Below are 24,935 nucleotides of genomic sequence, written 5' to 3' on the forward strand. Positions count from 1 at the left end.
AGGACAGAGGAGTAAGGGGGGGCCTCTGGGTTGAGTCTGGCTGGCATTGAGAAGCTGGGAATGTGAGCAGAGTTGGGAGTCAGGCTTGCAGACTGGTTTGGCAAGAACCAAATCATTAGACAACTGAACAATAGGGAAACGCACTGAGAATCTTGGGTAATATAACTGCAGGTGATTTACAAGTTTTTTTTTAATGCTTAATTTTTTTTTCTAGGTTAAAAAAATGAGAATGTATTATTTTATATCTATATTTTAATTTGTAGCATATATTTTTATATTTAAATTTGATTTTTATTTAAATAGGTAATGTATTTATATGAATATAAATTTAAGAGAGAGAAAGGTTTTTTTTTCAGTGAAAATTCTCCCACTCTTATTTCCCCATCACCCAGTTCTTCTAAGAATAGCTAGTGTTAACTTACTTCTTGTATATCCTTCCAAAGATATTCTGTTTAGTCTAAGATGTATTATTTTAGCATAAAATATTATATGGATTAAAAAAAAAGACTGAAGGGCACATGCAACAAAAGAAAAAAAATAGGCAAATTGCACTTCATGAAAAAAATTTTATGCATCAGAAAACAATATCAACAGGGTAAAATAATAACCCAGAGACTAGAGGGAAGTACTTGCAAATCATACATCTGATAAGGGGTTAATATCCAGAATATACAGGGAACTCCTGAAGTTCATCAACAAAAATTCCCAAACAATATGATTCCAAAATGGGCAAAGGACTTAAATAGACATTTATCCAAAGAAGACAAACAAATGGCTGATACGTGCATGAAAAGAACCTCGACATCACTAATCATCACGGAAATGCAAATCAAAACCACAATGAGATATCACTTTATATCCATTAAAATGGCTACTATCCAAAACCAAAAGCTTTTCACCTATTTTCCTGTTGTATGTATCTTCTTTGTTAACAATATTTTTTATTATGATAAATAAACAGAAGAAGGGATGTGGACAAAACTGGAAACCTTGCACACTGTTGGTAAGAAGGTGAAATACAGCTGCTGTGAAACAATATGATATTCCTAAAAAATCAAAGATAGAATTACCTTTTATGATCCAGTGATTATACTCTGAGCATATACTCCCCAAAATTGAAAACAGAAGAGATGTTTGTGCATCTATGTTCATAGCAGTATTAGACACAATAACTGTGGAAGCAACCCAAATATTCAACAATGGATGAAAGAATAAGCAAAATGTGGTATGTACATACAGCAGAATATTATTCAGCATTAAGAAGGAAATTCTGATGCGTGCTACAACATGGATGAAAGTTCAGGACTTTATGCTAAGTGAATAAGCCAGTCACAAAAAGGCAAATGCTGTTTGAGTCCACTTACATGAGAGAAGGACCTAAAATAGTCAAACTCATAGAGACAGAAAGTGGACCTGTGGTTTTCCAGGAGGTGGGGTGGAGCAGGAAAGGAGGATGGGGAGGTATTGTTTGTTGAGTGGGTATAGAGTTTCAGCTTTGCAAGATGAAAAGGATTTTGGAGCGGGACAGTGGTGACTGTTGCACAACAATACGTGTCCTTAATGCCACTGAAGCATACACTCAAGCATGATTAAGACGGCACGTATTATGTTATGTACGTATTTTAACCACAATAAACAAATTGAAAAAAAAAGAGAGACTGAACATCAGGAAAAGGCTGGGGTTGAAGATATGGATTTGAAAGTCACTCACATGAATATACTCCAGTATTTTTGCCTGGAGAATCCCCTGGACAGAGGAGCCTGGCAAGCTACAGTCTATGAGGTTGCAACAGTCAGGGATGATTTAGCAACTAAACCACCACATATGAATATAATATTTGAAAGCGGGGGAGTAGGTTAGAAGCCAGATCTAGGAGGGAGGAGAGGAGAGAAGAGAGCTGAAAATATACCTCTGTGTAGTACTATGTAGCACCTGGGCTCTGAAGCTCCACCAACATGGGCTGAACTCTGGCCCCAGCACTGTGTGAACTTACCAAGTCAACCTAAGTTCTCTGAGCCTCTGTTTCCTCATCTGTAAAATGGGGACAATGTCCATCTCTAACCTCCTAGTGTCCTTGTGAGGATTAAATGAGATGATGTTTAACCAAAGCACTTGGCACCATGCCTGCCACATGGTAATCACTCAGTAAATGGGAGCCTCTGGCAGAAGTGCTATTAAAAATACTGCAGGATCAATATAAACCAGGTGCCAGCCAGCTGAAAGAAACACCACCTTCCACAAACAGTTATAGCCCAAACTGGTGCATTCCAGCTGCGGGTCCACCCTGGACTAGGAAGCAGTCATGGAAGGGAGAACAGGGTAAGCAACCAACCCTTCTCGGGAGTTTCTAGAAAGTCTGTGTTGGGAGGAGGGGATGTTGAACAGTTTCAAATGCCACCTAGGAAGGCAAGACCTCAGTGAGGCTTCGGGCTTGTGGACATCGGAAGAGCAGATTCAGAGAGAGGGTGAGTGAGGGCAGTGTGAGGTATCTGAGGGCCTGATGCAGATGCTGTGAGTTAAGGCTCTCTTTCTGGATAAACCTGCTGATGAGATGTAGGGGAGAACATGGAATACATCACTCATGAGAGTTTTTTTTTTGAGAGTATTTTTTTAAATTAAAAATTTTTTAAATTTAAATTTTTTTGGCTGTGTTGGGTCTTCCTTGTGGCTCATGGACTTTCTCTAGTTGTGGCCTGTGGGCTTCTCTTATTGTGGAGCAAGGACTCTAGAGCATGTGGGCTCAGTAGCTGCAGCAGGAAGGTCTCTCTAATGATGGTGCATGGACTTAGTTGCCTCGGGGCATATGAAATCTTAGTTCCCTCACCAGGTTTGAACCCCAGTTCCCTGCATCGGAAGGTGGATTCTCAACCACTGAACCACCAGAGAGGTCACTAGAATATTTTCACTGCTTTAAAAACTCTCTGTGTTTGGTCTTCCCCCTTCTGCTGCTGCTGCTGCTGCTAAGTCGCTTCAGTCGTGTCCGACTCTGTGCGACCCCATAGACGGCAGCCCACCAGGCTCCCCTGTCCCTGGGATTCTCCAGGCAAGAATACTGGAGTGGGTTGCCATTTCCTTCTCCCCTCCCCCTTCTACAACCCCTCAAAAACTACTCATCTTTTTTCTCCATAGTTTTGCCTTTTTTCAGAATGTCATATAGTTGGAATCATATAACAGGCAGTTTTTTTCATATTGAGGCTTTCATTTAATAATATTTTTAAGCTTCCTCCATGTCTTTTCATATCTCCAGAGTTCATATTTTTTTAGCACTAATATTTCATTGTCAGGATGTGGAGCAGTTTGTTTATCCATTTGCCCACAGAAGGACATCTTGGTTGCTTCCAGGTTTGGGCAATTATGAATAAAGCAACTGGAAACATCTATGTGCAGGTTTGGAGGTGTACATGTTTTCAACTCCTCTGTATAAACACCGAGAAGAATTGCTGGATGATATGGTAAGAGTGTGTTTAGTTTTGTTAGAAACCACGACACTGGCTTCCAAAGTGACTTTGCATGCCCACCAGCAATCAATAAGAGTTCCAGTTGCTCCAGATCCTCACCTGCATTTGGTGTTCTCAGTGTTCCAGATTCTGGCCATTCTAACAGGTATGTAGTGGAGGCTCATTGTTTCCATTTGCTTTTTTCTCATGATATATGATGTTGAACATCTTTTCATATGCTTATTTGCCCTCTGTGTATCATTTTCCTGTTAAGGTTTTTTTTGTCCTTTTTTTTTTTTTTTTAATCATGTGGTTTGTTTTCTTCTTGTTGAGTTTTAAGAAATTCTTTGAATATTTTGGATAGTAATCCTTTTTCTGGCTTGTTTTTAAGACAGAGAAATCCCCAAGTATGGTTACAGGCAGATGAGCTGCCAAGATGTTGAAGAGAAAAAGAATTAGCAGGAACATGAACTATGTATACAGTATGACTTGAATTGTATGTCTTTATGTTATTTGTTATCAGTTGTTATTGTTAATATAAATAACATATATATGTTATTTATGTTATATGTTATCAGGGCTTCCCTAATAGCTCAGTTGGTAAAGAATCCACCTGCAATGCAGGAGACCCTGATTTGATTCCTGGGTCAGGAAGATCCACTGGAGAAAGGATAGGCTACCCACTCCAGTATTCTTGGGCTTCCCTTGTGGCTCAGCTGGTAAAGAATCCACCTGCAATGTGGGAGACCTGGATTCAATCCCTGGGTTAGGAAGATCCCCTGGAGAAGGGAAAGGCTACCCACTCCAGTATTCTGGCCTAGAGAATTCCATGGACTGTAAGGTCTATGGAGTCACAAAGAGTCGGAGATGAGTGCCTTTCACTTTCACGTTATTTGAAACTTTTAATTTGATATAGTCACAAACTTAAAGAAAATTGTAGGACTAGGACAAAGGACTCCCATATACCTTTTATCCATCTTTGCCCATTGTTTATAGTTTGCTTCAATTTTACTTTATTATCTTCCTTTTTTATTGAAGTACAAATTTAGGATCAGTACAGCACACAAGTCTTAAGTGTACAAATCAATGAATTTTACATGTGGAAACCCAGTTGGAACCACCAACCAGATTGAGACACAGAACATTCCAGTATTCCAGAAGTTTCCTTTGGTTCCTCTCCTATTCACTAACTCTCTTCAAAGATAAACCTCTATTCTGGCTTATTTTACTAGAGTTTGATTTTGCCTGTTATAGGACTTCACAAAAATGGAATCATACAATATCTACTTGTGTGAGTGTGTGTCTAAACTCTCACTTAGCAGTATACCTGTGAAAGTCATTCATTAAAAAAAATAATAACAGCTTGAGGTATGAGTTATATACCATAAAGTTCACACTCTTAAAGTAAAAAATTCAGTTGTTTTTTTCCTTTTTTTAAAATTTATTTTTAATTGGAGGATAATTGCTTTACAATACTGTGTTGGTCTCTGCCATACATCAACATGAATCAATCATAGGTATACATATGTCCCCTCCCTCTTGAGCCTCCCTCCCACCTCCCACCTCCCACCCCACCCCACATCTCTAGTTTGTCACAGAGCGCCTGACTGAGCTCTCTGCATCATACAGCAAATTTCCACTGGCTACCCATTTTACCTATGGTGACATACATGTTTCCATGCTACTTTCGCAATTTGTCTAATTTCTCAATTTAGTGTATCAGAGAGTTGTGCAACCACCCCCACTATCTTATTTCAGAATATTTTCATTGTCTCAAAAAAAACACACAAAAACCCACATAAACCTCATCGTACCCATTAGCAGTAAATTTCTATTGTTTCCTTTCCCCAACCTGTGGCAACCACTAATCTATCTCCTATCTCTAAAGATTTGCCTATTCTAGACATTTCATACACATGAAATTGTACACTATGTGGTCTTTTGGACTGGCTTCTTTTGCTTAGCATGATGTTGTTAAGGTTTATCTATGTTGTAGCATGGGTTAATGTGTCATTCCTTTTTGTTGCTGAGTAACATGCCGTTGTAGGAACATACCACAGTTCTGTTCATCCACTCAGTTCATGGATATCCAAGTCACTGTGTTTTTTCACACATAATACTAATTTGTTTCTTTTTATTTCTGTATAGTAGTCCACTGTATGAACATTCTCAGTTTATCCTTTGTACTGTTGGTAGGCTTTTCTCTTCCTGGTTCTTGGCCATGTTAAGCTGCTATGAACATTTTTGTACATGTCTTTGTCAGGTGTGAGTACTCACTTCTGTTGGGTATGTAGTTAAGAGTGGAATTGTGGATCACAGGTTATATAGGTAGAGTGTGTTAGTCGCTCAGTCGGGTCTGACTTTTCGTGATCCCGTAGAGTGTAGCCCGCAAGGTTCCTCTGTCCATGGAATTCTCCAGGAAAGAATATTGGAATGGGTTGCGATTCCCTTCTCCAGGGGGATCTGCCCAACCCAGGGATCGAACCCGGGTCTCCTGCATTGCAGGCAGATTCTTTACCATCTGAGCCACCAGGCAAACGCCTATACAAGTATATTCAATTTTAGAAAATACAGCCAAACACTTTCCCAAAGTGGTTATAGAAACTTACATTCCCATCAGCAATTTATGAGAGATTCAGGAAGTCCCATCTTCGCCAACACATGATATGTTAATTTCATCCATTCTAGCTGGAGTGGTGCTAACTCATTGTGGTTTCAGCTTGCATTTTGTGATAACTAATGAGGGTTAGCACCTTTTCAATTTGCTTCCTGGTTAGTTATCCTGTCTTATGTAGTACTCATTCAAGTCTGCCCATTAAAACAGAAAAAAAAAGTTGGGTTGTCTGTCTTTTTCTTAACATAGATGTTCTCAATAAATTCTGGATAACACCCTTGCTTTGTATATACGTATTGTAAATATTTTCTCCCAGTCTATGGTCTGATTTTTCACTCTCTTAAATGTATCTTTTAATGGATGAAAGTTCTTTATTTTAACGAAGTTCACTTTAACAATCTTTTCCTATCATTTATACTTTTTGTGTCTTAAAATTTTTTTAGCCTACTTCAAAGTCATGAGGAACTTTCTTCTAGAAGTTTCACTGTTTAATTTTTACATTTAGGTCTCAGATTTAGGTCTTAGACCTAAGCTTTTCCTCTCAATGGTATAAGAGAAGGAGAAAAAAAATCTATTTCAACGTGCAGATAGGCAGTTGATCTAGCACCATTTATTAAAAAGATCATCTTTGGGACTGCCCTGGTGGTCCAGTGGTTGAAACTCTGTGCTCCCAATCCTGAGGGTGTGGGTTCTATTTCTGGTTGGAGAAAACAAAACAAAACAAAAAAACAGAATAAATAAAATGAAGAAAAGACCATCTTTTCCCCTTATTTACAGTGGCACCTTTGTAATAAATCAGATGACCATATACATGTTGATCTGTCAATTTTATTTTAAATATGTGTGTGTAGAAAGATTTGAAGGAAATAAGATTTGTTAATAGTTGCTATAGTGAGTTTGTAAGGTTGTAGATACTTTTGATTTATTTTTTAGTATTTTCTCTACCAACCATGGGCTGGCTTCCTGGATGGTGCCAGTGGTAATGAACGTGCCTGTCACTGCAGGAGATGTAAGAGTTCAATCCCTGGGTTGGGAAGATCCCCTGGAGGAGGAAATGGCAATCCAGTCCAGTATTCTTGTCTGGGAAATCCCATGGACAGAGGAGCCTGGCAGGTTATAGTCTGTACATAGGGTCGCAAAGAGTTGGACACAACTGAAGCAACTTAGCACGCATGTACACCAACCGTAATACTATTTTAATACTCAGACAAAATAGATAAAATATTTTTCTAAAATACCACCAGGGTGTAGGTTCTAGGAGACAGAGGAAGGGTTAGGTTGGACAGTAAGAAGGAGGGCTTCCTGAAGTAGGAAGGCATCCAGGCTAGTAGATGAGGAGAGAATTCAGAGCTCAGCTGACAGGCCTTCCATCTTCTTAGGGACCTCAGTTTTCTGGAGAATGTGGTGTAGGAGGTTGAAGGTGAGGAAAATGGATACGATCATCATCGATAATGCTCTGTTGTTAAGTACACACTGCTTAGCAGTTTATAATACACTTACAGGCGCACTTCTCCTATGTTCTCCCCAGCAGTCCTGCAGGCAAGGCCCTGTGATTACACCCATTTTATGGATAAGGAAATGGATGCTCTCTGAGTCTTGTTCAAGCATCCACTAAAGACCATTTTACGTCAAGCCTTGTGTCAGTTCTGGGTCCACAGAGACATTTAGGGCATATTTCCTATCTGCTCTCCGGCAGCTCCTAGCTCAGGCACAGGAAACAGTTAAGTATATCGACAGTTGAAAGCTAATGTAACAGTGCTCAACAGAATATTACTCAGCTACAAAAAGGAATGCATTTGAGTCAGTTCTAATGAGGTGGATGAACCCCTAGTCTATTATACAGAGTGAAGTAAGCCAGAAAGAGAAAGACAAATACTGTATATTAACACATATATATGGAATCTAAAAAGATGGTACTGACAATCCTATTTACAGGGAACAAAGGAGACACAGGTGTAAAGAACAGACTTTTGGACTGGTGGGAGAAGGAGAGGGTGGGATGATTTGAGAGAACAGCATTGAAACATATACATTACCTCACGTAAAATAGATAACCAGTGTGAGTTTGATGCTTGAAGCAGGGCACCCAAAGCCGGTGCTCTGGAACAACCTAGAGGGATAGAGTCGAGAGAGAGGTGGGAGGGGGGTTCAGGATGGAGGGGACACGTGTATGCCTACAACGAATTCATATTGATATATGGCAAAAACCATCACAGTATTGTAAAGTAATTATCCAATTAAATAAAGTAAAAAATATTTAAAAAAATCTAGTGTGTTAGTGCTATAAGAGATGAATGCAAGATGATGTTGGGGTGAGTCCCAGTTTTAGAAAAATTATGCAAGTTATATATGCTGCAAAGAAGAACTATTAAACTCATCTTAGTGTGCTTTTCCAATTATTACCTTATGATTAATTATCAGAAAAATTGATCAACTTACTTTCTCACCTGTAATCTCTAAACCTGGCTGATGGTGGACATTTTTATTCTTTTTTAAAAAACTTCATAGGTGAAAAATGGCATTCCATGTAGTTTTGTTTGCATTCAGATGACTCATTTTTTCATAATTACTGGCCATTTTTATTTCTTCTTTTTAAATAGACTGTTCCTTTTTGGACCATTTTTAAAACATTTGGGGTTTACCTTATGGACGCATATTGTTGATATTCACATATTGTTGATAATTCTTTGTCACAGAGTTGCAAAATCTTTTTTCCAGTTTTGTCTTGCCTATAGATCATACTTCTTTTGAAGCTCATTTGGAAGACTGGTTTAGTCACAGTAGGAAGAACATTCCAAAGGTAAAGAGTAATGAGAAATTCTCCCTCAGATATGAAATGTATTATAAAGCTACCATTCTTAAAGTATTGTGGAACTGGCACAGGAACACACAGAAAGACGAATGGATACATCTCAGAAACAGATCCAAGAATATATGAGTTGGTAGGTGATGATGGTGTGTGGACAGCTGGCTATTACAAAAATTATATTCAATTTCTTTCCCACTCCAAAATTAAAATGAATTCCAGATGGATTAAAAATGTAACAAAATCTTTCAAAAATTAAAATAAATTCTGTAATCCTCTTGTTGTGGGCAGTAACACATACACACACAGACACACACACACAGTGCGCTTTGCCAACCTGAAGAACCCCAAGAAAACATTTTGCAACAAATATCTGAAAGGAAGTGTGCGAGTTAACCACGTGGAGGTAAAGAGAGGCTCGGAAGGGCACTCCAGGTTGAAGGAACCCACCGGCGCAGAGGTCTGGAGGCTGAGACTGCAGCGTGCGCACTCCAAAGACAGGGTCAAAAATGGAACTCAGGGCGCCCACAACGGATCCGGGGCTTGAGTCCAGGTCCGCCCCCACAGGCCATCTGCATTGTAAAATAGCACTTTTCCCATATATGGTACTTAATATCTGTTCTGGTATCAACAGAATGACATGGGTCAGGGAAAACAGCTCGCGGGGCGGAGTGTCAGCAGCCCGGACTTTCCCAGTCGGCTCCCGCCGGGCCTCGCCCGGAATCAGGCACTGCACCAAAATCCCTGCCGGGAGTCCGCCGAGACTCTACTCCTCCCGGTTGGATTCTCTTTGTGTCAATCCTTCTCCTGGAACCTGGCGGTTCGTTGCGCCCGCCCTAGGGGGCGGGGCTCCCGCCTAGGAAGAGCGGGGGAAGGTGGAGAGGGTGGAGATGGGGGCGGATGGAGAGAACGTATTCCCACCCCTCTGGGCCCATAGGCTCCACCCACTGCCTTTCCACAGGTCAAGCTGTCTGTTCATCATGACCAGCAGCTGGTTGGAGTGGGTGAGACAGCTCGGGGGCGGGCTCGTCCCTTCAGGCTCCGCCCCGCAGCCGGCGCCGGGCTCGGAGTGGGCGCGCTCTGAGAGGGGCGGGGCGGGAGGGCGGCGAGGAGCCGCGCAGGGTGCGGTGAGGCGCGCAGATCCTAGCTGTTCCTGGGCAGGGCACTGAAGGCTGAGCGAGGCTGACCTGCTGGAGCTCCCGCCTCGCGCGCTCGCCCCACCCCGCAGTCGCCCGAGCGCTCGAGGAAGCCCTCTCGGGAGAAGCAGCGCCTGTTCCCCGGGGCAGATCCAGGTTCAGGTGAGCGAGCCCCACCGGCGGGTCCCTCCCCGAGCGGGCGAGCGGGGGTGGCGGGGACCGGACGCGCGGAGTCTGGGCGAGAGGGCCGATGAGTGGTTTTCGGCCTCCGCGCGGCCGGCGACCAGGCGTGGGTGGGGGAGAGCGGGCTGGGCACCCTTCACGGAGGGGCCCCGGGACCCTCGCGCGGATGCTCGGTGAAGACGCTGACGGAAGCGAGACCGGGGAGCCGAGGAAGGCATGGGGCCGGGCGCTTCCCGGAAACCCTCCGTACCCCCTACCCGCCCTCCCGCCGGCGCACCCCGCCGCCTGGGCACCCGGGAGCCTCGACCTCCCCCTGCCGCCGGGGCACGCGCCCCGCCCTCGCCTCGCCCAGTGCCCAAGTTGGGCAAACTTTTTAACCCCTTCCGGGCAGCCTCTGTCCCTTGGACCCAGCCGCTCGTGCGAGGTTCAGGTGGGGGACTCGGGGCGGCGGCTCCTTGGGAAGTTTCCGTGCGTTTTCGAAACGGAGGTAGCGGGCAGGCGGGGACCGTTTGGCAGCTGTCAGGGCGTCCTCCTGAGTCAGAATCGGACAGTCCTGCAGCAGACATTGCGCTCGGCTCGATTTCCGCCCTCGGCTCCCGACTTCCTCATTCGCCCGGGTGCGATCGGCTGGGCGGAGGAGGGGGACCGGGAGAGGTGCGGCCGGGTGCTTGGGAAAGGGACCCGGCGGGGATCCTGGCTCGAGGCAGGGAAGACTTCCCCCTCCCTCACAGATCCGCATCCTTTGACTTTTGGCCTCTGCTTCCGGGGAGAGGGAGGCCGGGGAAGGCCAGCACCAATCTCCGCGACCCTGGCGCGCACCTGATTCCAGCGCACCTGCGGGCCCGCCTCAGCAGGGCGGGGGCGGGGAGAGTTGGGCCCTGCTCCTCGAGGATCCGGCCTGGGCTATTGCATCGTGCCCGTTTGGGCCAGATCCAGGGTTTTCTACTTACCGCCCCCACCTCCCCCCAAGTGTCTCTTTGCAGGGTCCCGATCTCATGCTGTCCAGGGGCCACGCCCAGGGCAGGACTGCACCCCCCACCCCCCTGCGCTTTCCCCCCGGCCCCCCCAAGAGCCCAAGTGTCTCAGAGACGGAGTATCTTCCTGGACTAGGTTGCCGGTTGTCTTGAGGTGGGGGCAGGTTGAGCGCCCGGGCTGCTATCTGCGGCCCCACCCAACCGGTGTGGGGAAAAGGTTCCCGGGAAGTCCCAGGTCCTAGGCACCGGCGATCTCTCTCCGCTGGGCAGTTGAGAGACCCAGCCGCTTCTGGGTTCACTGCACCCTTTCCTGGGCTTAACAGGATTGCAAAGTAACTGTTGAGTAACTGTTGAACGGGAGGAACCGTAGCGCCTTCCTGCAACACTATGACCATTTCTGAGTGCTGTCTGAGCCTGTAACCTCACCGGGTGGTTTATTCCCTTTATGGTAAGGAGGGAGGCTGCTTTAAGGCCTATTTAGACAGTCACTTGATTAATATTAGTCAATTTATATACAAGGCTGCTGGGAGTGGGGGGAGGGTACACAGATGTGTAATTGAGCAAATATTTAACTGGCTCCTCTGTGCCAGAGACTCTGCCAGGTGGTGGGGGGTGTGAAGTTGAGTAAGACCTGGCCTGTGCCCTGGGGCATTTAGGGAAGAGCCAAGACAAATCCGTAGATGACTCTAAGGTGAGGCGAAGATGATAGAGACCCTAGAAGGGTGCTGTGAGTCATGGGATTGGGAGAAGGGAGCCAGCCTGTCCTACAGGGGACCCAGAGGCCTCTGCCCTGGGGGAGTTTACAGTCCTCAGGGGGAAATAGAGGCCTAGTGACTGAGATGCAGAAGCTGCCTGTGATGAGTGTCTCAAACAGGCCTCAGACAAAGGACTCGAGGAATTCTGAGAGGGGCCGCTTCTGTCTGGGATGAGAAGGGAAGCTGCCTCGAGGAAGGAGGACATGGCAGGTTTGCCAAACCGAGGCAAGCATTCAGTGTTGGAAAGTGAGGACTCATTTACGATAATTGAGGTGTAATTAAAAACGTCAAGAGATTGCTCAGTGTAATTTGAGAGCCGCTGTGCCCCCCAGATGGCTGCAGGGTGACATCAAAAAAGCTCTGTTCTTCAGATTCAGCAAGTCCCGGCAGTGCCATGGCAGATCCAGGTGCTCGGATTGGCAGGCAGTGTTTGGGGAAGGGCAACCCCCAGAGGTGTGTTCTGTGGGGCTCCTTGTCTGAAGGGCAGGTGAGGGTAGAGAAAAAGAGAGGGGCAGGGCTTTCTGACTTTTATTTTTTATTTTTAAACTTTTAACCTAAGGGGTTGGAGATGGGACAACTTCCCTCTCACTGGATGAAGGACGCATGTTAATCACAGCCTGCCTCTCTCTTGCTCGTTCTTGCTCCAGAAAAAAACAAAACACGGATCTGTTAGCTTTTTAAAAGGAGAAAAGCACACTCAAAAAATGCTGCATTGTTGTGTCGCCTGGTGGAGGGTATTGCTAGAAGCCAGGCTAGCTGTGCTTTCTTCACTTCCTCTTCTAGCTAATCCTTCCATCAAGTACTTAAGACAGCCCTTACCAGCTTGACATCTTTATTTCAAAAGGAGAGGAGGGGTTGGCTGTTGTTTTCCTCTGAGCCTGGCCCTACCCTTCTCTTGGAGGGGGGTGGGGGGCAGTGAAGAGAAACCCCAGGCAAAGGAAAAAAAGAAAAAACAAAAATCCAGGCCTTGACAGCTTGCTCCAAAGCATCATGTTCCAAAAATATTTAGAATAACAAAATCTGTGTGTCATCTTAATTAAACAAACATCCTAATTTGCTGAGCATAAAACAGCATCTCTGCCCACAGGGGCAGGAAGTGCATTTTCCCTTTGTGCAGCCCCAGAGAGTCACTGCCTCTCGGCTTTAACCCTTGGTGTGCTGAGTCCCTGGGCTTAAGCCCTCTGGTGACAATGGAGTGGAACCCTGGCTGCCCCCTGGGAAGCAGTAGGCTTGTGACTTAACGGGATCCGGTTCTTCATTAGAGCTGGGAAGGGTGGAGTCCTGAGTTTTGGCACTAGATAGCGTTCAGATCCTGATCTTGCCACTTATATGACTGTAGGCAAGTCACTTAACCCCCCAAGACTCAGTGTCCTTATCTGTAATACAGGAGTCATGATACCCATCCTGTGGGGTTAAGTGTGAGAACTAAAAGAAATTAAGTATGTACAGGGCCTGAGACATAGTGACTGTATACATTTTTAAGAAAATATATGTGATCAGTCTTCATTCCCTGGGTTGTCAGGTAGGGAGACAGGATAGGAAGGGTAGATGGTTCTCCTGGCTCCTAGCTCAATGCTCTTTCTGCTTCTAAAAATGATGTGTGTTGTGTGTGTGTGTGTGTGTGTTGCTCATGGACCACAAAGCCTGAGTGGTAAAAACACAGGTGGTTCCCAGGCCCATCTGCTGATGCTCTTGGATGCTCTTGGTGATGAGTTTGTGCTCACTAGCCTTGTTGCAGGGCCCCGGCTCAGGCAGAAGATACACAAACTCACTGCGTTTTAGTTCTCAGACACAGCTTCCGTGGTCTAGGGGAGAGCTCAGGGGTGACATGGAGAAACATTGGACTTAGTGTCTGGAGGCCTGGCTTCTGGCTCTGGCCCTGGTTGGGGGTACATTTGATTTTGCTAGAAGGTGTGTACTGCTTCACAGAGACACCATGCCAGTTTATGTGTCTGCCAGTTACACCCAAGAGTGCTTGGGAAGTTGAGACAGGCAGGAATTTAAATTTCTCCATGATGCCCCAGTTTCTTAGGGGCCCTCACGCCCTACTGATGGGGTCTAAGTTGTAACAGCTCTCTTTATAGAAGGTAGCTGGGCAATATCTGTCAAAGCATAGTCCTTCTGACTGATTTCTAGGAACTCACTGGCAGATAAACTCAAACATGCAAAAGGAAATGTCCAAGGATATTCTTTGTAGCATTGTCTAGAGAAAGACAGGAAATAAGCTAACTGCCCATTAAGAAGGTCAAATAAATCATGGTACAGCTGCACAGTGGGAATCCTTAAAGCCCTTAAAAGAAACTGAGACTGACCTATAGGCACTGATTGGGCATGCTCTCCAATATATATTTTAAGTGGATACAACTTGATACAAAGTGGGATACATGTTGCTCCCTCCTGTGCCAATTATGGTATGATGCCTCTGCTCTGTTCATGGAAAGCTACAGAAACCCAAGTAACAGTGGTTGCCTCTAGAAAAGGCCCAGGAAGCCAGAGCCTGGGGTGAGTATTGCTTTTTCCACTAAATACCTTTTTACATGTATTGACTAAATAGTCAGAAATTGAAAATTTTGTTAGTTTTATTAGCAACAAAAATAAGTGGTTGGCTGGCCATTCTTGGGGGTCTCTGCTTTTAAAATGCATTGCTTGAGATCCCAGATTGCATACTGAGTGACTGCCACGTGCAGGGGAGGAGGAAGGGTCTTAAAATGGAGTGAATTGCTCTGTGGTTGGAACATTTTGGGGCCTGTTTTCTTCTCCATGATGTCATATTATCACCAGAGTAACCCCTTTAAACAAAGGTCTTCTCTGATCCTTTCCCTTGGTTTCTGGAAAATGGTGGATGCCTTGATTGCCTTTTCTCTGCTGTATGAGAAAAGGAAACCTGCAGGGTGCGTCTGGAGTGTATTCTGGGAAGTCCTTTTGCCAGCTTTCCCACAATCCCCCTGGCTCCACGCTGTCCACTTGTCCTTTTCTGGGGAGCCCATCCTGACCAGGAGGCCAAAACAGACCTTTATTCTCTTGGGTCTTCCTCATTTGTAAACTTGGGGTCATTGCAACCCACCCCATCTCCAGTTGTCCCTCAGAGATCCAGCCTGTGGTCTTTATGTATTAATAACATTGGAAAAGCCCAAACTCTCAAGAAAATGTGATCAGAGGGGGGTTTTGAATTGGAGAGCCCCGATCCCCTTCTCAAGGAGGACTGCCGGAACCTTGCACAGTGTGGGCCCCGGAGAAGACTCAGGCTCTGCTCACTCCCGAGCTGGCTCTTTTCTGTAGCACAGCTGGTGGAAGACCCCATTAGGGTCACAGGCAGGCCTGTGTCCCTGCCAGGCAGCTCTAGGCCTCCTGAAAGGTGATGTGAGTCACACATGAGTATGCACAGTGAGCCTGGATCTAAAATGGGCCTGCCACTCCATGGGCGGGTGGTTTGAAGGCAGGATGCCAGCCTGTATCTGCCCCCTTCTGTCTGCCCCCACCTGCCCCTCAGGCTTTGATGGCACCAGATACTTGGGGAGCTGCCCCCTTTGTCTGATGCAGGTCTCTTTAAAAAGTAGCTGAGGCAGGCCGGCTGCTGTCAGAAAGCCTCAGGCGCCTGTTCTGCTGACTGGTGTCTCTGGCCCGAGCACCCGGGGTGAACACAGCACACCCAGGCCTAGGCAGGTGGGCCCAGAAAAGGCTCCGGCCAGCCTTTGGCTGAGGGCCTGGCCATCTAGGGAGTTCTCACGACAGTGCCCTCAGCAACTGTCTTCATCTGCAGCCCTGGGTGGGGAAGCCTTCCTCTGCAGCTGGACAGACCCTTGCAGGGTCTTCTGGAAGTTGCCACTGAAGGGTGTGGCTTCCTGCCTGGGCAGGTGGGGCTGCAGCCTGCAGGGAAGTTGAAGTGCTCTTGAGCTTCCCCTCCCTTCCCTCTCGAAGGTCACTTCCTTGGTGCCTCTTGGGTGCCTCTCACTTCCTTGGTGCCTCTTGGGTGCCTCTCACTTCCTTGGTGCCTCTTGGTCCTTATGGTTCTTACCCTGCTGCCCAGAGAAACAGGGGGCCTCTGCGAGGCAGGTCCCTCTCTTACCTCCATGGACATTATTTTGGAAACTTCCATCTCATGTTTCCTTTTTCTTTCATTTAACTCTAATTCTGAATGATGCCCGGCTTAAAAGAAAAATCAACAGGGACTTCCCTGGCAGTCCAGTGGTCCAGACTGCCACTGCAGGGGGCACAGGTTCCATCCCTGGTCCAGGAACTAAGATACCATATGCTAAAAAAAAAAAAAGAGAGAGAAATCAGCAGCGACAGTACAATCCTCCCTACTGAATTTACTTAGGATTGTAGAGTGTCTGAGATGGAAGGGATCCTGTGTGTATGTGCTCAGTTGCATAGTCGTGTCTGACTCTGTGACCCCGTGGACCATAGCCTGCCAGGCTCCTCTGTCCATGGGATTTTCCAGGCAAAAATACTGGAGGGGTTTGCCATTTCCTTCTCCAGGGGATCTTCCCCAGCCAGGGCTCGAACCTGTGTTTCCTGCATTGGCAGGTGAATTCTTTACCACTGAGCCCCCTGGGAAGCTCAGAAGGGATCTTAGGGATATTGTAATTTTCAGTCCTCCCACTGCTGTAGCCCCGCCCATGGAGCTCATTCTGAGTTAGTAGAAAGCTCTGGCCCCTGGTTTCCCTCAACCCCAGTGCCTTTCAGAATCACATGGCCTCATTTAAAAGTGTTTCTGAGCTGTTATCATGCCTTTCCTCGCCTTTACACACTATTCAGCCCAGCAACACGTACTTAGCTCCTTTCATCTTCTCTTAAGTCTGTTCTTCCACACCCTTAATCGTTTTCTTTTGGGGGCTGGGGGGGGGAGGGGCCCAAGAGTTAAGAAATGGGGTGGGAAGTGGTTTGAGTTTCTTTGAACTTCTTCCAGTTGGACAGTTCCACTTGGGCTGGAAGTTCCTGTGGCTCAAAAATCAATATTTCACATGGGGCAGCGCCAGGCAGCGGGTGGGCCACTCAGAGCCACATCAGCTTTCCACTGCCCTGCAGCCAGTCCTGGTTTCTAGTAATTTTAAGTCACTTAAGGTCTTGGGTGGTGGATTAGTTGTATTTTCGATATAAAACCCATGTAGAGGGAACCACACCAGGGCTTTGGGCTCTGGCAGAGCTGGGACCAGACCCCTGCCTTTGCTTCCTTCTGCTGTTAGGCTGGAGCCTCAGCTTCCTCGTTGGCCACATGGAGATGCCACTTTTATGGGCTTGTTGTAACTTGTATAGAGACACGCCAGGTGGCTCAGTTCTTTCCTCCTCTTCCTCCCCTTTTCAGGTTGTCACCAACATCCTCTGTCCTTGGGTGGTAGGAGATGCACGTTCAGGTTTTAAAGATTTTAAATTAAGCCTGTCCCTTAATGATAAGGCATGGTGAGATGACTGAGGAACCTGTGGGAAGATTCCTTGAGCTTATAGAGACTGAGGTTTTCCAAGCCTATGACCTCTGCATTCTTCTTCCCAGATCACACAGTTCAGCTGGTGACGCAGATCTGAACTGGTTTAAGCATTTTAAAAAAAGCTGTTACAAGGCTGCCGAGGCACCTTTATTTTGAGTTGTCTGGTGTTCAAAAGCCACTGAGTTTCCTGTGTTTTGCATAAGGCCCTGGGCTGGAGAAGGCAGCTTCCTGTCTGATAAACATAAAGAGGCGTTTGGAACCATTTGGGTGACTTAATCTAACTGAGCTAAAATGGGGGCAAAGGCTAAACTGGGAGGTCAGAAGTAGGGTCTTGTTTCATCTCTTTATCCCCAAGTCCTCACCAGCGCCCTGCATGGACTTGACCCCTCGTCCTTGTTGCACGAGTGGAGTTCAAGTCTCACTGGTACTTACCTGTAAGCTTGGGATGTGAAGGCCTGGGCAGCCGAAGCTCTAGAATGCCACTTAGTGATCTCTCTCACAAAAGGCGGTGCTCAGTACTTATCTGAAAATTCCTGGGATAGGAAAGTTGGTAGCAGGGAGCTCTTTTTCTTTTTTTTCTTGTTGCAGAGAGCTCTTTTAAAGTTCTGTCTATTTTTCAGTATTGAAGAGTCAGCTATTGGGTATGGTGATCCCAAATTTCTGGGCCAAGTCAGTCATCAAAGACACCTTGGAGTCCTTCCTGCTGCATGACCTGCCCTGTGCTGGACCTGCTGGGCGTTAGTGGGAACAAGGGCAGAGAGCCTGCCTCTGGCTCAGGAGCCTGCCTCTCCACTAGGGAGTTGGGACATGGGGACAGAAACTTGGGACAAAAGGCAGCTTCTGTCATCTTGAGTGAGCGGGGATTTCTGGGCATCTTGAGCTTCCTGGAGGCTAGAATTGCCTGGTGGGGAGGAGGGAAGATGGGGAAGGAAGGAAGGAGCTCTGGTGGGAGGGTGCTGGCTGGGAATCAGGATGTTTGGGCTGAAGTCCAAGTCCAGCTCTACCAATAATGGTAATAATAATAAGAGTTAAGTTTTATTGACCACTTGTTATGTACCAGGTACTGTGTTAGTGTTTTTACATGATTCTCTCATTTAATTCTTCCCTCATTTCTGGGAGGTAGAAGTTTGCCCCCATTTTACAGATGAGGAGACTGAGCCTGATTCACACTCATGTGCTCTGACCCCTCTGTGACCTTGCAGATGCCCTTCACTCCTGGGCTTACCTGTTGTCACTTGACAGTGAGGGGTTGGACTGGTTCCCAAGCCTCCTCCCTCCCCCGTGGCCAGGAACTAATGAGAGGAGCAGAACTTTTGGAGCTGCGGCAGAACCGGGCGAGGTTGACAGTGCTGCCTTGGCTGCTGACTTCACCTTTAACCTCAGCCGGCCATTTTTCAAGTGTGTGTGGTGAGCCCTGGCTGCTGGGCCTGCCTGCCATTGGAGGGGCCCTGGCTGATCACTGGGATCCAGCCAGCCAGAGAGCCCGCCACCATCTCCATAGTGGGCGCTTCTTGACCTCGGTCCACTGGCAGAGTGATTCCTTCCTGCTTCATGTGTCTGTCTGTCTGTCTGTCTGCTCATTTAGCGACCGCTCCTCAGAGCGTTACAGTGTGTGCAGGGTGCTCCTGGGCTCTGGAAATAAGGAGGGGAAGGAATCAGGGACTCTCGTTTCCAGGAGCTCTTAGTGTCCCACTAGAAGGCTGTGGGCCCAGGGGGATCTGAGAAAGCTTCCTGGAGAAGGCGGCATCTGAGCTGGTTTGGAAGGTGGGGATGTGGCACAGCATGTCCAGGGAACAGGGCTGGGACCTTGTGCAGTTGCTCAGACTTCAGCGGAGCTTTGTGCAAGGGTGATTCAGGTCGCCAAGGCCCTCTGAGTCACTCTGGGCTAGTAAGAGATTTCCTCTCCTCGTAAGTGGCTCTGGGCCCCAGCCCCATCTTGAAGCCCCTTAAGCAGCCCCAATGGCCCATTAAGGCTTGCTCCCCTATGCCGTTTCCTGGGAAATGTGGGGGTGCAGGATTCCATTCCCAGGGCCTTAACCTCTGGATGCCTGCTGGGAATTCTGCCTGTGCCCTCTGGTTATGTGGTCAGCCAGCTGAAGGACTTGGGAGGAGATTTTTTCATGGAGTGTTGAGAGAGACATAATTATTACTGGAATCAGTTCCTTTTTTAAAGAAAAAGAAAAGGGGGTGGAGGTTTGTTTCTAGCACAAATAATGTAGCAGCAAAACTAGCAAGAAACAGATTTGCCCCTCACCCTGTCCACCCTTTGCATCTTTCTGGGTTTCCTGTCCATAGACATGCATACTTTGCAAAATTAAATACTAAAATTAAATATTACATTAGATATTGTTGTGTGTTCTAACTTAGTGCTGTAATATAAAGTTTCCTATGTTGCAACAGGCTCCACAATTAATATTTTAATGGCTATGTTATGGTCTACTGTGGGAAAGAACCATTACTGACTTTGCCAGAAAGTTCCATGGGTTTTATTGAGTCTCTTGGAAATTCATTCATTCAGTAAATGTATCCTGAGCATCTGTTTTAGGAAAGAAACTGATGGGTGCCTAGGATGAGACATTCCAGGCCCTGCCTTCAAGGGGCTCACAGTCTACACCCAGGGAAGAATCACCTCACTTGGCTGTTGTGGGTTGTGATGGGGGTGAGCATGGGAGAAAGTGGCTGCTTAGACGCCCAGGTTGAATTGATGAAAAACAGGTAAAACCACTTTGTCATCAGCGATGAGAAAGCACAGGAACTTGGACTTGGTAGAGCTTTCTGGGCTCACTGGAGGGATATCTTCACGTCCCCCCCACTACCTGAGTGGTTCATACAGGTCTGGGCCAGAAGACACATTCCCCATGGGGTGGGGTGGGATTGGGAGGAGTGAGTGACAGCCTCCAAGGGACCTTGTCAACGGAGAGGCTGGGGAACTAGCCCCTGGCCTTCCGGAGGGAGGCCTTGGTGACCATGAGTGGCAGGCAGCTGAGAGTAGGGGCAGTGAGGGTGGGGTGGGATGTCTGTGAACTGTCCAAAGCCAGGCAGGCCACCTGGGCTCTGCTGCGGCTCCTGCCTCAGGGGAAGGAACCAGTTGCAGCAACAAGTTGCAACAGTGTAGTTTTGTTGTAAAGAGGAAGTTTCAGAATCCCAGTGGCTGCTTGTGAGCAGGAAGATGTTTACAACTGTGAAGGAGCTATTTGCTGCTCCATGCAAGTGGAGAAGATGGGTGGTTAAGGGCCTGGAAACTGGAATGCTGTATCTTTGCTCTGGCATTCTCTTCCATTCCAGATAAATGACTTCCTTGCTGCCATTTCTTCACTCTTTCCATCTCATTGCTCTACTGGTCCCCCCAGCCCCAACTCCCAGCTCAAGGGAGCCGCTTGGCAAGAATTCTGCTATCTTCTTAGAGAGCAGGAAAGAACCCCCTACCCGGGGAGTGAGAAGGCCAGGGTGGGACATGGTCACTTGGACACTTCTGTGGTCCTGTTGCAGGTTTTGCCAACCTCATCAGGTCCCACTCTAGGCTGCAGTGGGGTTTTGGATCAGTACTAGGTCTGTAGGGTTGAGGTTTGAGTAGAACAGCTCTGTCATGGACCTCAATTCCCTCCCCTCCCCGCCCCCCCCCACCCCCGCCATTAAATAGACACTCAGAAAACCAAAAACAAACTCTAAACCTAACCTATTTTTTACATATTGACTTAAAATTACTAATAAGAACAACACATTGGCTGGGGATTTCAGCACTTAGTAGATTATAATGTTCCTTAGTGGTTGAGATGAGGTCCATTGTGTATCTTTTTTACATCTCCTGTCACCTTGTTTACACTACTGTTTGGTAGTGATTATAGGCTAGAGATTACCTTTGAATTTATACTATTTTAAATTATTTACTGGCTTTTATATTGGAGGAGGAGAGATGGGTACAGGAATAGAGAATTAGATAAAGCAGAAGGCAGCAGTGGGGCATGGGGAAGGGAGTGGGTGACTCTAGAAGTAGCAGCTGGGTTTAAATCCCATTTCACTCAGTTTATTTATTCATTAAATATGTATAAAATGCTGGCTGTGTGCTGGAGACTGTTTCGGTTCTGTGGATACATGATTGGATAGAAGTAACCAAAGCGTGCCTTTGACATTCCAGTGGGGAAGAGCAGATGGCAGCCAGACAGACAGGCTCACTGTGGCAGGTCATTATGCTGTGGAGAATGATGATCAGGTGAAGGCATGTAGGAAGAATCACAGACCTGGTAACTTAAACAACAGAAATTTACCTCTCACAGTTCCAGAGGCTGGAAGTTCAAGATTAAAGTGCCTGTAGGGTTGGTTTCCATTGAGGTCTCTCTCCTTGGCTTGTAGTCAGCCCTCCTCCCTGCTGTGTCCCTGTGTCTGAACCTCCTCCTCTTCTTAGGACACCAGTCAGATTGGATTAGGGCCCACTCTTACTGTCTCCTTTTCACCTAATACGTCTTTAAAGACCCTCTGTCCAAATGCAACCACATTCTGAGGTCCTAGGGGTTAAGGCTGCAACAGGTGAATTTGAGGGGGAGCACAGAACAGTCCATAAGAGGGGAGAAGGGAGGGGGAGTGTGTATGTCAGAGGAGGCCTCTCTAACCTGGGGACCCACTGATGGAGACTCAAGACTTTTCTCTGCTTTACCAGTTGTTTCTTTAACTGCTTTGAACCCCAGTTTGCTCATCTGTAAAATCTGGTTAATATTGATAAACCCATCTCTTGGTGTCCTTTGGGCAGCTAAAGTGTGGAAGGCACTCTGTGCACTGTCTGATTTGTGAGGGACCCCAGTAAACGTGTCCCCACACCCTCTCCTGCCTTCCCTTTTCCTTCTGTCCGCTTTCATCCTCTCTTGAGTTCCACTCGTTGTCATCAAAGTGCTTCAGTAACTGGGCCCATGGAATGGACCGGGGATGGACCAGTTTCTAGGTCTCTCTGCCTTCCTTATAGTGATGGCACACACACACACACCCCCGCTGCCCCAACACCCTGCCCCTTCTTGTGGACCAAGCATTCTTGGAGATGGCCTCCCCTCTGATGAGCCATACACACTGCTTTTATGTGAGGAAGGGGAAAGGCTTGTGGTAAACCGGTGCAGAACTATAAATCTAGAGTCCCAGATGCTGGCCGAGGTGTTGGATGGCTGCCAGGAGAGCTTCCCTTGCTCTGGCAGTGCCCCTGCCTCCCCGTGCTGGTCTCCGTCTTAGCCCTTCTTGACCATACTTGCTGGTGTCGCTGCCTCTGCTACAGGAGTTGCCTCTGGGACCCTTAGCAGTGCACGTGGCCCATGATAAGCACTTAGTACATGCCCAAGAAACAGCTGGATGTCTTTCATTTTGTCCATTTTTAACAAGTCAATTTTCATCTATTTTTTAAAAAGGTATTTATTTTATTTATTATTTATTTGTTTGGCTGTGCTGGGTCTTAGTGGCAGCATGTTGGATCTAGTTTCCCAACTAGGGATCAAAGCCAGGCTCCCTGAGTTGGGAATGTGAACCAACTTCTACTGGACCACGAGGGAAGTCCCAAATCTTTTTTTTTTTTAATCACTATGAAGGTTGAAGTCACACTCAGGTTATTGCATATGAAGTCTCCCAATCCCACCAAAGTGATGGTATTAATGTTCCCATTTTGTTGTTGCTCAGTAGTGTCCAACTTTTGTGACCCCATGGACTGTAGCACACCAGGCTTCCCTGTCCTTCACCATCTCCCGGAGCTTGCTCAAACTCCTGTCCATTGAGTGGGTGATGCCATCCAACCATCTCGTCCTGTCAGTCCCTTCTCTTGCCTTCAGTCTTTCCCAGCATCAGGGTCTTGTCTAATGAGTCACCTCTTCGAAAGTATTGGAGCTTCAGCTTCAGCTTTAGCATCAGTCCTCCCAATTAATATTCAGGATTGATTTCCTTTAGGTAGATCTCCTTGCAATCCAAGGGACTCTGAAGAGTCTTCTCCAGCACCACAGTTCAAAAGCATCAATTCTTTGACATTCAGCCTTCTTTATGGTCTAACTCTCACATCCATACATGACTACCGGAAAAAACATAGCTTTGACTAGATGGACCTTTGTTGGCAATGTCTTTGCTTTTTAATCTGGTGTCTAGGTTTTGTCATAGCTTCCAAGGAGCAAGTGTTTTTTAATTTCATGGCTGCAGTCAACCATCTACAGTGATTTTTGGAGCCCAAGAAAATAAAGTCTGTCATTGTTTCCGTTATTTCCCCATCTATTTGCCATGAAGTGATGGGACCGGATGCCATGATCTTAGTTTTTGAATGTTGAGTTTCAAGCCAACTTTTTCACTCTCCTCTTAGTTCCTTTTCGCTTTCTGCCATAAGGGTGTTGTCATCTGCTTATCTGAGGTTATTGTTGCCATTTTAGAACTGGGGGAATTGAGGCTCAGAGAAGCTAAGTGCCTTGACCCAGGCAGCAGGTGAGAGATCCCAAGTCTTCTCCCTGCTCCTCTAATTTTCAGGCCAATCATTTTCTTTATCTGCTTCCATTGCCTTTCCTGCCCTGTCGTCCTACTTGACCCTGTAAGTGTTTGTGAAGCTAGGGGCTTGTAGACTTTCAGGCTTTTGTATACAGTGGCTGTTGGCCTGGTGACTCCCTGGCTTCTGGTGTCAGGTGTAAAGAACCCATCTAAGACAGGGCAGTGGGCAGCAGGTGGGGGTGGAAGGCCAGTGTGTGACCTGGGCACAGCCTGGCTTCTGAACAGATCCATAGCTGCTTCCCCCTCAGCCTTCCAGCACTGCTGCCACCTCTTAGCCATCTCCTGGCCGCCTCCGAGCCCATCAGCCTGCTATTCTCAGCCTGCCTTCTGCCCAGAGCTGGGCCTGCCACCCACCAACCGTCTCCTGTGTTTGCCAGGGTGAGGAGGAGGTAGCTGCGCCTTGCCAAGTGCTCATGAAGAATGCCTCATCATGGGATTAATTACTGGCCGCCGAGCATGGTGGAATTCATCAGGCCCCATCCTTGTTGTGGCTTCACACCTCCAGCCTTCTTCCCTACACACCTGAGACAGATCCGTGTGTTAGAGGCTGAAAAATGGTGACTCTTCCCATCTAAAGCAAGTTGCAGGCTTTAATTATCCTTGGGTTGAAATGGCAGAGAGCCCCCCGCCCCCGCCCACCCGCCTTTCTGGCTTTCAGACAAGAATCTGAAGAATGTGATACTCTGTTTTGGACCTGAGCAAGGATCAGGGATCAGGGGCTGGGGCAGGATTCTAGGCCCTTCCGGGGCTTTAGCAGGCGGCCTTTGTGCTCTTGGACCTGGGACATTCCACAGTGGTTGTGGTTCGCAGGCGCATTAAATTCTTGCCTCCTCAGTGGGATCCTCCGGGGCAGCTGGGAGGGGCTGGGGGAGAAACCCCCCTCCCAACACACTCGTCTTAGAGTTTGCAAGGGGTTGGGCCCAGGGGGTTGGTGGCAGCCAGGAGGACTGGATCTGCTGCTCTGCTTCTGGAGGTTCTGGAGGGCAAGGAAGCCTGTGGGTCGTCCCAGGCTCCCTCCTGTTCCTGACCCATCACTCACTGCTGCTCACCAGGCCTTCTTACCAACTTTGCTGGCTGCTCCGGGGCACCGACAGCTACTACTCCCTCTGCC

General features: G+C 47.1%; 1 protein-coding gene and 1 long non-coding RNA gene across 2 annotated transcripts in view; one reads left to right on the top strand and one right to left on the bottom strand.

Annotated features, from left to right (window-relative positions):
* Positions 1-2,452, bottom strand: part of LOC122680028 — a 28,519-nt gene extending 26,067 nt beyond the window's left edge. Inside the window, exon 1 of the long non-coding RNA XR_006336583.1 lies at positions 2,441-2,452. This is a non-coding gene — a long non-coding RNA (uncharacterized LOC122680028). The remainder of the gene's footprint in view (positions 1-2,440) is intronic.
* Positions 2,453-9,964: 7,512 nt separating this feature from the next.
* MYH9 (myosin heavy chain 9) overlaps positions 9,965-24,935 on the top strand; it is an 85,151-nt gene continuing 70,180 nt past the window's right edge. The window contains exon 1 of the mRNA XM_043882324.1: positions 9,965-10,156. The gene's annotated coding sequence lies outside the window, so the exon portion shown is untranslated. The remainder of the gene's footprint in view (positions 10,157-24,935) is intronic.

The sequence above is a fragment of the Cervus elaphus genome, chromosome 22 (assembly GCF_910594005.1).
Source record: "Cervus elaphus chromosome 22, mCerEla1.1, whole genome shotgun sequence".
Taxonomy (NCBI): Eukaryota; Metazoa; Chordata; class Mammalia; order Artiodactyla; family Cervidae; genus Cervus; species Cervus elaphus.